Source organism: Vombatus ursinus, unplaced genomic scaffold (assembly GCF_900497805.2).
Source record: "Vombatus ursinus unplaced genomic scaffold, bare-nosed wombat genome assembly UNPS02005236.1, whole genome shotgun sequence".
Lineage (NCBI taxonomy): Eukaryota > Metazoa > Chordata > Mammalia > Diprotodontia > Vombatidae > Vombatus > Vombatus ursinus.
In genome coordinates, this window is record NW_020945014.1 from 5,011,669 (window position 1) to 5,026,182 (window position 14,514).

Genomic DNA, 14,514 nt, shown 5'->3' on the forward strand with positions numbered 1-14,514 from the left:
TAAATGTTAGTCATTATTATTATCATACTAATCTTTCCAGGTGCTAATGTCCTCCCCACCCCTAATTACCTTGCATCTGTTATTATATACCTATATGTGTACCTGCTATCTCACCAAATAGAATGTTCCTTGAACATAGGGAAAGTTTCTCTTGTTTTTGAATCCCTCACTCCTAGGACAGTGCCTGGCACACAATTAGCACTTAATAAATGTTTGTTCACTGATTCATGTATTCTATCTACAATAGCTTCCTAATTGGTCTCTCTGCCTTAAATCTTACACACACACCCCCGTTCCAATCCTTCCTTCACATACCTACTAGACTTATATCCCTAAAGCCTAGATCAAACCATGTCACTCTCTTACTCAATAAACTTGCAGCTTCTTATAAACTCCTTTGGTTGACCAGCCTACCTATTCACCTGACGTTACCTCCTATCTCCAGGTATTTTATACAAGCTCTCCCACCGTGGCCAGAAAATACAATGTCTTGCTTACATCTGCTTCTTAGAAAAGGTCAGCTCATGTTACCCTTGCTGGTCTCCCAGCTCCTAGACCCCCTCCCCCCACCAAAATTACTTTGAATTCACTTTCTATTTGTTGTTGAGTCATTTTTCAGTCATGTCTGACTTTACGTGACCCCATTCAGGGTTTTTTTGGCAAAGATACTGGAGTGGTTTGCCATTTCCTTCTCCAGCTCATTTTGCAGATGAAGAAACTGAGGCAAACAGGGTTAAATGACTTGCCCAGGGTCACACAGCTAATAAGTATGTGAGGCCAGATTTGAACTCAGACAGATGAGTCTTCCTGATTCCAGAGTCAGCATTCTATCCACTGGGCAGCCTAATTGTCCTCACTTTCTATTTACTCTACATTAATTTATACATGTGCGTGTTGTTTCTCTGATATAATGTAAGCTCCTTGAAGTCAGGAACTGTCATTTTTGTCTTTGTGTCTACCTCCATTGCCTAATGCAGTGTCTACTACAGCAGTAGATGCTTAATAAATGCTTGTTGATCTAGAAAGGAAATGAAGTAACAAGCTTTTGTTAAGGTCCTACTATGTGCCAGGCACTAAGTGCTTTATAAATGTTATTTCATTTCATCCTCACAACAGTCCTTGGATCACTATCCCCATTTTACAGATGAGAAAACTGAGACAGAGGTTAAGTGACTTGCTCTGAGTTTCACAGCCAGTGTCTGAGGTAAGATTTGAACTCAGTTTTTCCTGATTCCAGGCCCAGCACTCTACCCACTGCACCATCTACTTTTAGAAAAGGAAGTAGTTATTCCAAAACGCCCAAATGACTTCTTCAAGAAAATACCATGTCTGGCTTTAAATCTTTTTTTTGACAGGGTTGCTAAACTAGCAGGTGAGGTGAATGCTATAGAAATAATTTACCTAGATTTTAACAAAACATTTGATAGAGTCATTCATACAATTCCTGTGAAAAAGATGAAGAGATGTGAGTTAAATAACATAACTAGACTCAGAACAGGCTGAATAGCCAGACACAAAGAGTAGTTTTTTAATGGTTCAATTTCAGCTGGATGAAAGGTCTCCCAGAAAAGTATTCTTGTCCCTATGCTATTTCACATTTTTATCAATGACTCAGACAGAGACAAATGTAGATCATGACTATCAAATCTGCAGATTTCTTAGACTGGATGGATAGTCAATACACTGAGTCGCAAAATCAGAATCCAAGAAGACCTTGAAAGACTGGTGTCAAGATATTACTAGGAGACACCCTATTTTCCAGAGCTAAGGCCTAGCAAGCAAGCAATGCCCTGGGCTTGGCACCTTTGTGCCACCTTCTGGATGAACTCTGGGGCAACTAAATCACAGGACTGGTGGTCCCTGAGCTCAGGCAAGCACCACTGGCCCATACATAAAGCCCTGCTACAAATGGACTTTTTATCACTAGACACGCTTGCCTCACTGTTACCTATTGCATGTCATCACTGTTGCCACACTACACTGTTTGACTGTTTGTCTAGCCACAGGTATATAAATCAAGGTTCAGTCGCACTGCCTCAGGTCCCCCAACTAGGAGCGGGGCCCCAGCACATGTGTCCTTGCTTGCAAGCTGTTTACCTCATTTTGAAATTAACTCTGTTTGACTCTTGACTCTCCTATCTCTAACTTGCTTTGTTTGGCTCCAGGACCCTACAGGTTAGAGGCTGTTTGGGTCCAGGTGACACTAGAATAAGGGTTCTTAAACCCTCTGATCTTGGGACCCTTTTTCTACTCTTATAAATTATTGAGGCTCTCCCAAAGAGTTTTTCTTTATGTGGGTTATTTACTACATTAGAAATTAAAACATCTTAGGATATAATTATGAAAATAGTTTTGACCTGAAAAGCATCTCAGGGACTCCTAGACCACACAATGAGGCCCACTGGCTTACAGCAGGGGTAGAGAACCTTTTCATGTTGGAAGGCTGCATTAACATTTAGTTGTAATCAAATAAGGCTGCATTCAAGAAACTTCAATTAGATATACTTAAAAATGTACATTATTTTGTCAAAAACTAACTACTATGTACTTAATAATTTTGAAGATGAAAACTATTTGTTAATTTTAAAGTTAACTAGCCTTTTAATGACTTTGTTATCTGCTTTTTCTTGGAAAGCATTTGAATATTTGGTTGCGGCATGGAGGTCCGCAGTTTTCAGTTGATCCTCTAGATGGGTGTCGGTCACTTGTGACCTTAAGGGCGTCTTGATTTGGGTTAGGTAGAAGAATGTAGATTCTCGGTAGTAAGTGGTTGAAAAGCAAGAAAGCATTTTTCAGGCATGTTGCCGAAGGTGTGGGTATTCTACTGCATTTTTCCATATTTCACGGGGCAGCTAGGTGGTACAGTGGAGAGAGCTCCAGCCTTAGAGTCAGGAGGACCTGAGTTCAAATACAGCCTCAGACTCTTGACACTTACTAGCTGTGTGACCCTGGGCAAGTCACTTAATCCCCATTGCCTAACCAAAAAACAAACAAACAAATGTATTTCAATTGGATCTTTCTTAGCATCAAACAATAACTTTAAAATGTCATCTACTGAGAGCTCAATCAATTCCATCTGGAGCTCCTTAGGTGCCTTGGTGATAACAACTAGGTGAGACTGAAATGCTAATTTGAGAGTGATGTCATGATTCTCAAAGTCAGTAAACTTTTCATTGTATTTTCCAATTAATAGGTCCATGACAGCTGAGTAATTCTTCAAATGATTCGCATATATCATCCTACTCGTCAATGACCTTTGCTAACTGGGGAAAACATTTGTCCAAAATTTCCTTTTGAAGAAGTGTTTTGAAAAAAGATAGCTTGCTTTTCAAAATGCTTGGATTTTTGCCACATAACGTATATAGACTTAAGTTTTACCTTGCAAAGAAATATTCAATTCGTTTTGATTTGACATGATATCACACAGAAATGCAGCATTCCTATAGAAATCTTCTTTCAATAATTCACATTGATGATTCTGTTCTTCATAAAATTTAACTATCTGTTCTCACAGAGATAAAATTTTGGCTAACACCTGTCACTATGATAGCCAACACACTTTAGAGTGATACGGCAAATCCACACTGAATACCTCATCATTCAACTTTAGCTTGTTACAAAACTGAAAATGCCATGTTGCATTTGCACAAATATAGTTAACAATACTTCTGATTTGTTGGAAAGTGTCACTTAAAATAGTAGCATTAGCACAGAGATTTTGCTGATGCAAAATACAATGAAAAGAAATGAGGGCATCTAGATCTGTTAATACTTTTTTTTTTTATCTGTGCGATAAACCTTTCATGTTTTCCTGTCATGGAAGGTGCACTGTCTGTATATACACTCACTAAATTTACCAAATTCAGTCCAACTTCACGAAATTTATCTTGAAAGTTGTTGAAGATATCTATTCCCTGTGTTCTGTTTGCAAGAGTGCCCCAAGTGAGTAACTCTTCATAGAAAAGAATATCTTTTGTTATGACCTGAATGAAGCATAAAACCTGCACTGAGTCAGTAGTATCAGTTGACTCATCCAAAGCGATTGAGTAATATATATATATATTTCCTTTTGAAGTATCACATGAAGTTGTTCTGTTAAGTTGAAGGCTAATTCATGCTGCTGATCAGTTATGGTTCTCCTTGAAAGAGGCAGTTGTTTGTACTTTGAAATGTTATCAGGGTCTAAGCATCCTACAACTTCGACAATGCATTGTTTCACAATTTCTACATCACTAAATGGCTTCCCTTTTTCCCAGGTATATAAGCTACTTTATAAGTTGCTTCAGTGGCATTATTTCTAGGTCTTATTGCTGTTTGAAAGAATTGTCTTTGTTTCTGTTTTTCGTCTTTTAATTTCTGCAATACAACCTTTCATGGCTCTCCCTCTAATCTAAAATATTTGTGGTCTTTATGAGTGTGATAATGCTGATGAGCATTGAATTTCTTTAATGTTGATACTGCAGTGTCACAAAGCAAGCAAATCATCTTATCTTTGGCAGAAACAAGATAATATTGCAATTTCCAATCCTCATTAAAGAATCTGTTTTCTTTCTTCAGCATTCTCTTGGTCTTCTTTGACATGATGGGCTATGGAGGAGACAGAATTTAAAAAATACTGTCGAACTGTGCAACTATTCATAAATTCCACTTCAAACAAAAACACAGTGCACTGTTATCAAAACCTGATAATAGACTGGCATACTTGACCCCCATAGACTCTCGCCAACCAGCCATGTGCCCTAGAGGCGCCAGTTAGGTGGAGGAAGTTAGAACTAAATAGAATGTAGTATACGTCAATTTAGCATTTATGACTTATGAATGTTCTAATTGTGCTAGTCAATCTGGGAGGATTATTTTGTTGAAAATTATTTTATTCTTTGGTATCTTAAATACATTCATTTAAAAAATAAGATAGAGATATAAAAGTTGAGCAAAAATGTATTAATAAAAATAAAAAGATTTGTTCTGTAAAATTTGGATTCAGTCAAAAGGCAGCACTTAAGAACCTAGAAGGCCCCATGTGGCCTTAAGGCCAAAGATTCCCCACCCCTGGCCTACACCACTGTGTTGGCTCTAATAAGATGAAATTCCATAGATAGGGATAAATGTAAAGTCTGGGTGTCTTGGCTTGTATTGGCTTCTGCACCCACTCAACACCATGGATATCCTTCTCCCACCCTTTACAGCTCTCCTTATATGTTGTCTTCCCTTATTACAATGGGAGCCCCTTATGGGTAGGGATCAGCTTGCTTCTGCAGTACTTAGCAGGTACCTGATATATAACAAGTGCTTAATAATTGCTTGCAGGTACCTGATATAGAACAAGCACTTAATAATTGCTTTATCTATCTTAACTGATTGCCATTTCCTTCTTTTTTCATCTATGCTAATCTGAAGAGTGTCAGGTGGAACCCCAAAGCTGTTTTAATTTGCATATCTCTCATTATTAGTGGTTTGGAACATTTTTTTTCCTATGGTTGTTGATAGCTTGCATTTTTTTTCTTTTAAGAGCAGCCTATTCACATCTTTTGACTATTTATTGAGTTCTTACTTGCTAGCCAGGAAGACCTGAGTTCATATCTGGCCTCAGACATTTACTAGTTATGTCACCCTGCACAAAGTCACTTAATTTCTATCTGCCTCAGTTTGCTCAACTGTAATATGTGGATAATAACCTCAGAAGATTGTTGTGAGGATCAAATGAGATAATATTTGTAAAACACTTAGCATAGTGCCTAGCACATAGTAGGTACATAATTAATGCTTGTTCCCTCCTTTCTTCCCTTTCTCCCCTTGCTAATTTACCATAGCTAGGAAGTAAATGAATTAAAGAAATGCCTTGATTCCAATGTATGTTTAGAGATACAGAAAATTAATATTATTGGTGCCCCAGTAATCTAACTTTCCATTCCCACAACTAATCCTAGCTTCCCAGTGCCACCTCTGAGGGAGAGAGATGTGCCAAGCCAAAACTTGAAATTCGCTTTCCTATAACAATAAATGTTCTACATGGTGGTTAGGTGTAGGTGAGATGGTACTATTAATGTTATGCGTTAAGTAAGTGATGGGTTAAACAGGCTTTTATAAATTGGCCAAGGACCATAACCATCCATTGTTTCTATGGAAAAATACGGTCCAAATTTCAAAAAACTGATTTCCAAATCAACCTTTGGGATTCCGGCCATACACTGTAAACATTCTATAATATATAGTATCTGGAAAGACTTTCAAAACTACTAAGGATTCAGCAAGACACTGCTAGAAAGAAAACCGCCTGCCTCCCAGCAGTCAGGTGTGGTATAAGTACCTCTTCTCTTTTCTCCTTTCACCCTCCCTGGCCCTTCCTAATCTACTATCTTATAACTCTGCATTCATCCATATTTTCCAAAAGAATAGCATGGGAGACTTTTTCAAATGTGTTGTTCAAAGCTGAGTAAATGATATCTCTAGCATTCTTATGATCTAGTCAAATAACCCTGTCAAAAAAGGAATTGAGAGCAAAGCCATTGGTCTTAGCACAAGACCTAGGACCCAGTTGGTGGCTTGTTTTATCCATCCATGAGTGCCACCTTGGCAGGGAAGGCCAGTCAGGTGTTGCTGAGCATGGACTTCATCATCCTCTTTCAGCTGCTTATGTATGTGAAAGTACTCATATAGATGGGATATAAGCCTTTTCCTCTAGCTGGAGGTAATGGAATCTGTCAACTCCCCTGGCCTCTTTTGTTATGTCTAGCATATTATGAATATCAACAGTAAATATGAGCTATTCAAAGGCTTAACTCCCACACTGAATTCTTGAGCCACTGTAATTGTGGTCCACAGTAGAGTTTTGCCTTGATATCAGGAATATGACAAAACTGAAGAGTTAAAACATGGATTTTCACCTCCTCCTACACAGAAGGATACCCCATCCAGCTTTGACAAGGTTGTCAAGGAGACTGCTCAAGAGGTGATAGCTCATTCTGCTGCTACGCTTGTCACGCATTCCTTCCACATGATTACCCTGAGGTCTATGGTACAATTCAATGGAAGAGCGCAAATACTACATGACTCCATAATAACTGGGAGGAAGGCTGCCTAGGATTCTTTGTGAGTCTTATTCCTCGACTTTTGGGTAACATCATTTCCTTGTGGTTCTGTAATTCACTGGCCTACCTCTTTAATACCTATGCACTGGAGAGAAGGGTTTCCACTATGAATGAAATGAAGAGTTATTGCCAAGCTGTCACCAGATTCTTTGTCAGAATGCTGATCTATACCTTTGTGCTTATCTTCAACTTTGTGGCTATCAACAACTGTGGGCTTGTTGATGGATTTCCTCCTTGTGCCCCAATTTACCCTTCCTGGTAAGATTGTTTGTATATGACACAAAAAGAGAGAAACATGAGCAGAGGAAATAGCTTGTTTTTTCAGAAGGTCCCCTTTGGGAAGACTTACTGTCGTAGCCTAGGATGTTAATTTGAAGATGTGATGCAGAGGCAATTCCATTTCTGTAGTCCTAGATGTGCAGAATTATGGGAGAGAGTATTGATTTCTATACAGCATGGCACACTTTTTTAAAAATCATAATTTAATAGGTGGGGGTGAGGAGGGACAACTGGCAAGATCTGTCCTTGATGAGTCAGCCACAATGACTCTTTGTAATCACTGTTCCTTTTCTAGGTATTCATTAACCATCACTTTGCCCAGGAGCCTAAGCCCAACTAACTGGTCTTTAGTTTTTAGAATCTACTCTCTTTCCTCTTGCGGAAAATTAGGACAACATATGTACTTCTCCAGTCTTATTCCACCTCTTCTGTTCTCCATAATCTTTCACAGAATACTAACAGTGGTTCAGCCATCGTATCTTCCAGTTTTCTCAACATCCTGGGATGCAGTTCTTCAAGGGAAGCCAGGGGCTTTCTTACTATTGCCCAATTTCTGGGTTTCAATCCCCTATCAGCCATTTTTGTCCTTTCCAGTCCAAAGATTATTCTCTCCAATTCCACACTTCTCTATCATGAAGAGGTCTCACCTGACTCTCTTGCTCTCCCTCCTAAATATTCACTCTACAGTTCCAGGATAAGGATCAATTTGGGACCTACAGAGCTTAGAGATTGCTTTTAAATGATGCCCACAGTTAGCCTCAGAGTAAGAGAATGGCTAATGTTCTTTTTTAGGAGTATTAGCAGCAGCTCATGATTTTCCCATCTCCACAGAGCAAATAACCTGCTTTTTGATAGTGAGAACACAGAAACACATAAAGCAGTCATAAAAAAAAAAGACCATAGTACAAAGGAAAAGGAAAAAAAATGTTTTAAAGTACAAGAATGAGCTACCTGAAGCCAGGATCATTTTTTAAAATCTGACCATTGTATCTGAATGGATGTCCCAGCCTTTTTTTTTTTTTAAGGTCAAATTTATTTTAAAATTAAAGATACATTTAAAAGCTAATTTAAAGAACACAGCATGTACAGGTCAAAAAAGGAGGATTCTGCACAATCAGCAAGAGTACTCCACCACCACTACCCCAGATCCTCCCTCCCAAGTCACTCACTGCTCAGGGGCCAACAGCTGAGGGCTAATGAGTCAAACTTTTCAGAGTATAGTCGTCATGGCCCTCCACCAATTAGTTCTTCCCAATCAAACTGCCCTCATTTCTTATTATTCTGTGAAGTGGAAAGACAGAGTCTGGCAAACAGATATGCCTAGTGCCCAAGTCTTTGCACATTTCCATGTTCAGAAGCTTTGCTTTCTGCTCAGTGCTAAATCACATCTCTTCTCAGCCATTCACCCAACATTCCACATTGGAAACTTTGGAGTTATCTTTTACTCTTCCTTCTCCTTCACATCTCATATCCAAACAGTCAGCTGGAAATATCAATATCCTCTCAAAACTCACTTTCTCCTTGAAGTCCTTAATTTAATCTGAGAGGCAGCATGGTATAATGGCTAGAGAGCTGGCCCTGCAGTCGGCAAGACCTGAGTTCAAATCCTGCCTCAGATACTTGCTACCTGTCTGACCTTGAGCAAATCTCTTAACCTCTCTCAGCCTTAGTTGTTCATAATTGAATTTCTTATTGTTGAGATAATAATAACAGCTAGCATTTACAAAGCACCTTAAGGTTTACAAAGTCCTTTACAAATATTATCTCATTTGATCCTTACAACAACCCTAAGAGGTAGGTGTTAATGATAGTCCTTATTTTACAAATGAGCAAACAGGGACAAACAGGCTAAGTGACTTGGCCAGAGTCACACAGCTAGTAAGTAAATCCTAGGCAGGATTTGAACTCAGATCTTTCTGACTTCAGGCCCAGTACTCTACCCACTAGAAGTCCTAAACCGATCTTTATATTGAGACTGTAGAACTAAGTAGTTTAACAAAGGAGAGCAGCAGTCAGGTGAGGCCTCTTCATGCCACTGTGTTGGAGGAGGGAATAATCTTTGTATTATTGGAAACTGAGGCCCAAGGAGGATAAATGACTTGCCCAAGGTCAGAGATGGAACTTGAACCCAAACCCTCTGACTACAGAGTCACTATGCCATGTTGATAAAGCAAAGTGCTTGGCAAACCTTAAAGAGCCATACAAATGTTAACTATTAGTGTTATTAATTACTGCTCAACTGTAATCATTCCATTTAGTCTAATATCCCTCCCTGCATTTAGTATCTAGTTCTGGACAACTTAGGTTACATCTGGGCCAGTTAGCTCAGCATAATGCTGAATGAAGCCAAGATGAAAGGATTATTTTTTATTTGCATGGTTGACACCTCTCGTGAGAGGGCTTGCTGAGTCCTTTTCAAGGCTGCCTATCCACCTTTGGTGTGACTCACCCAACTCTCCCCTGTAGCATGTGCAGTGGCCACGCCCTGGTAAATCATCTCAGCAGACTGGCTAAACCTGGCTTAGGGTAACCAACAGGCCTCAAAACTTTTGGTGAGTTAGGGGAATATCTACCTCAAGCTTGAAGACTTTCCCTGGTAGAATGGGCAGATGAGAACAATTTGTTTCAACAGCAGTGAAGGTGGCTAAAGCAGACACTGTGGAGCGCTTAGAGCTTGGTTAGACATCAAAGACACCAAGGTCATCCACTGCATCCTGGGCCATCGCCAGTCATCTTGACTTTCGTCTTGCCACCAGTTTTTGATGACTGGAAGGGAGAGTGAGGCTGATGACTTTGTGCAACTCTGCCTCACTTAAATCCAATTCATGCATGGGCCAAGACATCCCTGTGATATCATTGACTCTTTTTAAAAATGAAGGACAAATAGTTTTCTTTTTGAATAGAAAAAAACAGAACTGTTCTACATCCAGCCCACCATCTCAAAAATTTGTACTGCTGGAAGACTAAGGAGCAACTCAAGATATAGTCCCCCTCACTTAATTCAGTTTAATTCAACAAACATTTATTACTGTGTGTAGGAATCCTATGCCTTGCACTGGATGAAACACAAAGCTTAGATAAGGTTCAGGCCCTCTTAGTCCTGGCCCTCATACTCAGGCAAGAGAAATTAATGCATTTTCACCAACCTTAATAGTAACAACAACTCAGAATGGAAGTTCCTAAAGGGTATGGTATTTCTTTTTTCTGGGCAATGCCTGGCATACAGGAAGCACTTAATAAATATTCAGTGACTCGAATTACCCAAGGTCACAAAGGTGATAAGTGCCAGAGCCAAGATTCCAACCTAGATCTTCTCATTCTAAAAGCTTTGTCCCCCACTATGCCGCACCTCTTAATTATTCAGACACTGTAAATTCAAGGTATTGTCATATAATTTATCAGCTGTTCTTTTCTAGTGACTTGTCTTGCCTATAAGTGAAATCAGATTAAGATCAGATCCAATTGGCAGCTCCTACCTATAGGCAAGCCCCTGCCAAATGACTGCAGCTTCCTTACTAAAGCAATATTCCTTCAAACACTTAGGCAAGAATGTTCCTATTAACCTGTTCTCTTTATTCAGAAGCTCACCTAATTAAAACCTACCTCATTAAAGGAGCAGCCATCTTAACATTAAGTTAATGAATTTTGCAAAGTCCTTAAAAGATAGAAAACTTCAAGGCAATCAAGTATTATGTCTGATCCTTTGGTGAAATTGGAAAAAATAAAATCCTATCTTTTCTCTTAAACTGTTCACACATAACAGGAGAGTTAACTCTTTAAGGTACTTTCAGAGGCTGTTCAATTCATCACGTAGCACCTGATCCAGGGTGGATTACCCATCTCTCACTGTATTTGACAGTAGGGTCTCCCCAAAAGTAGATACTTCTGTCCTCAGTTCTAGGCAGGTTTATAAACTCAAATCAGCATGCTTGCCCATTGATTATCAACCAGAGTTAATTAGATTTTAGAAAGGGTATTTACCAAGCTGGTTTAGAAAGGAGAACTGTTACAAAAACAACCTCCTAACTAGGGGTATACTGTTACCGTGGTGAAGTACCCAGGTTTGGAAGCCACATTTAGCCAAAGAGTAAAGTCAAAAGTTCCTGATTACAAATTTTCTCTCTTCTTGGAGTCTTCATGAATTTCCCCTTTAAGGATAGCTTTCTGCTAAGGTTTCAGGGTCAGTGCCCTTGTAGAGTACTGACGCTGCTTTTCCTTGGCGTGTTTACTTGGTCTCTCTGCCCTCGTTGTAGCCTCTGCCAACAGCCACTTTTGTTCTGGAATAGCTGCTACCCAATTATAGTGGTGGGGAATTACAACTCTTCTAACCTTTAGAAATTCACAGTCATCACCAGATCAATGGTAGGGGAGGGAGATCAGGCAGAAAAATTCAATCCTCTCTCTCAAGGGCATTTCCTGCTTAGAAGAATTTCACTAGTGAATTTTACCAGACCACCACCCCTTTGCTGGCATGCTTCTAGAACTCAGTATTTTGAACTGGCCTGTTACATTATAGACATGGGCCCAGAGGTGTGTCTGAGTCAGCCAATCACCAAGACATACCTTACGTAGCCTCATCTGTCTTCATCCAATGATCAAAGCACTTCACTCCTTCCAAACTGATGGAATTATTTGTATCTACTTTACACCTTTGATTGATAGCTTCAATACAACCTAATACAGCCCAATTTGTCTGGGCTTTCTGTGATTATACTCCCTCCCTCCCCACCTTCCCTCTATCCCCCTCACCTTAATCTAGGATCATAGATGAGAGCTGGAAGAGAACTCAGGGGTATCTAGCCAATCCTACTGTAAAATGGGATTGGTATAGGAAGTTCTAAACTGGTCTTTGTATTAAGATTGTAGAACTAAGTATGTTGACAAAGAAGAGTCATGTGAGGCCTCTTTATGCCAGTGTGTTGGAGGAGGAAATAATCTTCATATTATCATAAACTTGTCCAAGGTCAGAGATGGAACTTGAACCCAAACCCTCTGACCCCAGAGTCACCATGCCATGTAGAAATGTCTACTCGCTTAAACTAGTTAACTGACACAATTATCTAGGTCATCCAAAACCTCTCATGTGCAATGCAGATAAGGAACACTAGGCTAGAAGAATGAATAGCCTCATTAAGTCAGAGGAGAATAGGCCAGGTTCCAGGGCGGAGGGTTCAAATAGGGCAGAGAAGGACTTCCAGAAAGCAACTGCAAAATGTTTTATTATATATCAGAGATAGGGATAAGACCTGTAATTTCATTAGTATGGGGATTGCCCCAGGAAACTTTTTCTTCAAAAGAAGATCAGCACCTTCTCCGCAATTTAAGTCTTAGGGAGTTGCCTAAGCTCTGAAACTTTAAGTGCCCAGGGTCACAAGGCCAGCATGTATCAAGAGGCAGAACTTGAACCTGGATCTTTCTCTGGGGCTGACTCTTTATTGACCACACTATGCTGTGTGTATACATTTATATCTATCTATACAGACAATAGATGCATGCACATAGATTAAAACTGTTTTTGTTTTGGTGGGGTTTTTTTTTTGAGGCAATTGGGGTTAAGTGACTTGCCCAGGGTCACATAGCTAGTAAGTGTTGGAGGCTGGATATGAACGGAGGTCCTCTTGGCTTCAGGGCCAGTAGGCTATCCACTGTGCCATTTAGCTGCTCCCACATAGATTAAAACTCAAAGCTACACTAAGACTTTTGAGAAGCTAGGTGGTACAGTGGCTAGCGCACTGGACTTAGAACTAAGAAGACTCCATCTTCCTGAGTTCAAATCCAGACCCAGATACTTACCAGCTATGTGATCCTGTACAAGTCACTTAACCCTGTTTGCCTCAGTTTCTTAAACTGTAAAATGCATTGGAGAAGGAAATGGCAAACTACTCCAGTATCTTTGCCAAGAAAACCCCAAATGGGATCTCAAAAGTTGGACACAAACTGAACAACAAGAAGAAGACTTTTGAGACACTTTTTGTCACCCAAAAGGCAATGAGCAAACTGGCTCTAATTAAACACACACATTATATATGTGTATGTATATATACATCTGTATGAAGCATATATTTATATACATACACATACAATATTATGTGTGTAATTGGAACCAGTTTGTTCATTGCCTTTGGAGTAGTACTTCTTTAGTGATTTTTTTTCTTGCCATTTCTTTGTGTCTAGAGCAATGGTAAATTCAGAGGCCTATGAATCTCAGAAAGCTCCCCCTCCTCACCCAAACATACACACACACACACACACACACACACACACACACACACACACACACTCAAAGCAAAGGTTTGATTTGGCGTTTTTTTAACTACCACCAAATATATTTAGCATCAGTTACTTTTGACATCCTGGACAAGTGACTTCAGCTCTCATTACCACAGTCAACTTTCTAGGAATATTGTTACTTTACATCTTGGTAAAGGGGATTTCTTCATCTAGGCATTTTCTATACCAAAGAATTTACAGATCTGGATCCTATCACTATATTTGAAGATAATGATAAGCCTTCTGATTCTATCACATTATACTCTTGCTCAAAAACCTTAAATGGATCTTCACTGTCTATAAAAGTCTAAATTCCTTAGCCTGGAAAACAGTGCTCTCTGCAGTCCAGGTACACCTTACCAATTCAACTTTGACTCCCACTTCTCCCCTTCTCATAGATCTGTCTGGTCTTCCTTATTGTTAGCTGAACACCCTCTGCTTATTTTCAGCTTCAAGCCCTTACTTATGTTGTCCCCTCTACCCTCAGATGTTAGGTTAAGAACTCCTACTCTCCCTGTTGAGAGCCAGGTAACAGCTCAACCAAGATAGAGAGTCCTAGGGGAAGTTCCCCAAAGTCTCTAGTGTAGCAAGCTGAGGATACAGACATGATGGAGACTGCCCTCTTCTGTTAGCTTCTTCTCAGAATCTTTTTCTTCAGCAACCTAAAGTGGGTTGGCAATAACCATCTTCTTTCTCTTGAAACTGGAAGCCAGAAGCAGCTGAAAAACAAAGAGACCAAAGAGACCTGAAGAGACTCTTGATCTCAAGGAAAAGTGAACCTCTTCTCTGTCCCACTCTCCCAAACTCCATTGGTATGGGACTCTGTCCTCATTGCTGGAGATTAGTGCCTTGTGCCTATGTCACACCAACTGGCACC

General features: G+C 39.7%; 1 pseudogene; it reads left to right on the plus strand.

The window, feature by feature from the left end:
• The first annotated feature begins 6,558 nt into the window (after positions 1–6,558).
• Positions 6,559–7,496, plus strand: LOC114030429 (annotated as a pseudogene).
• Positions 7,497–14,514: the final 7,018 nt, after the last annotated feature.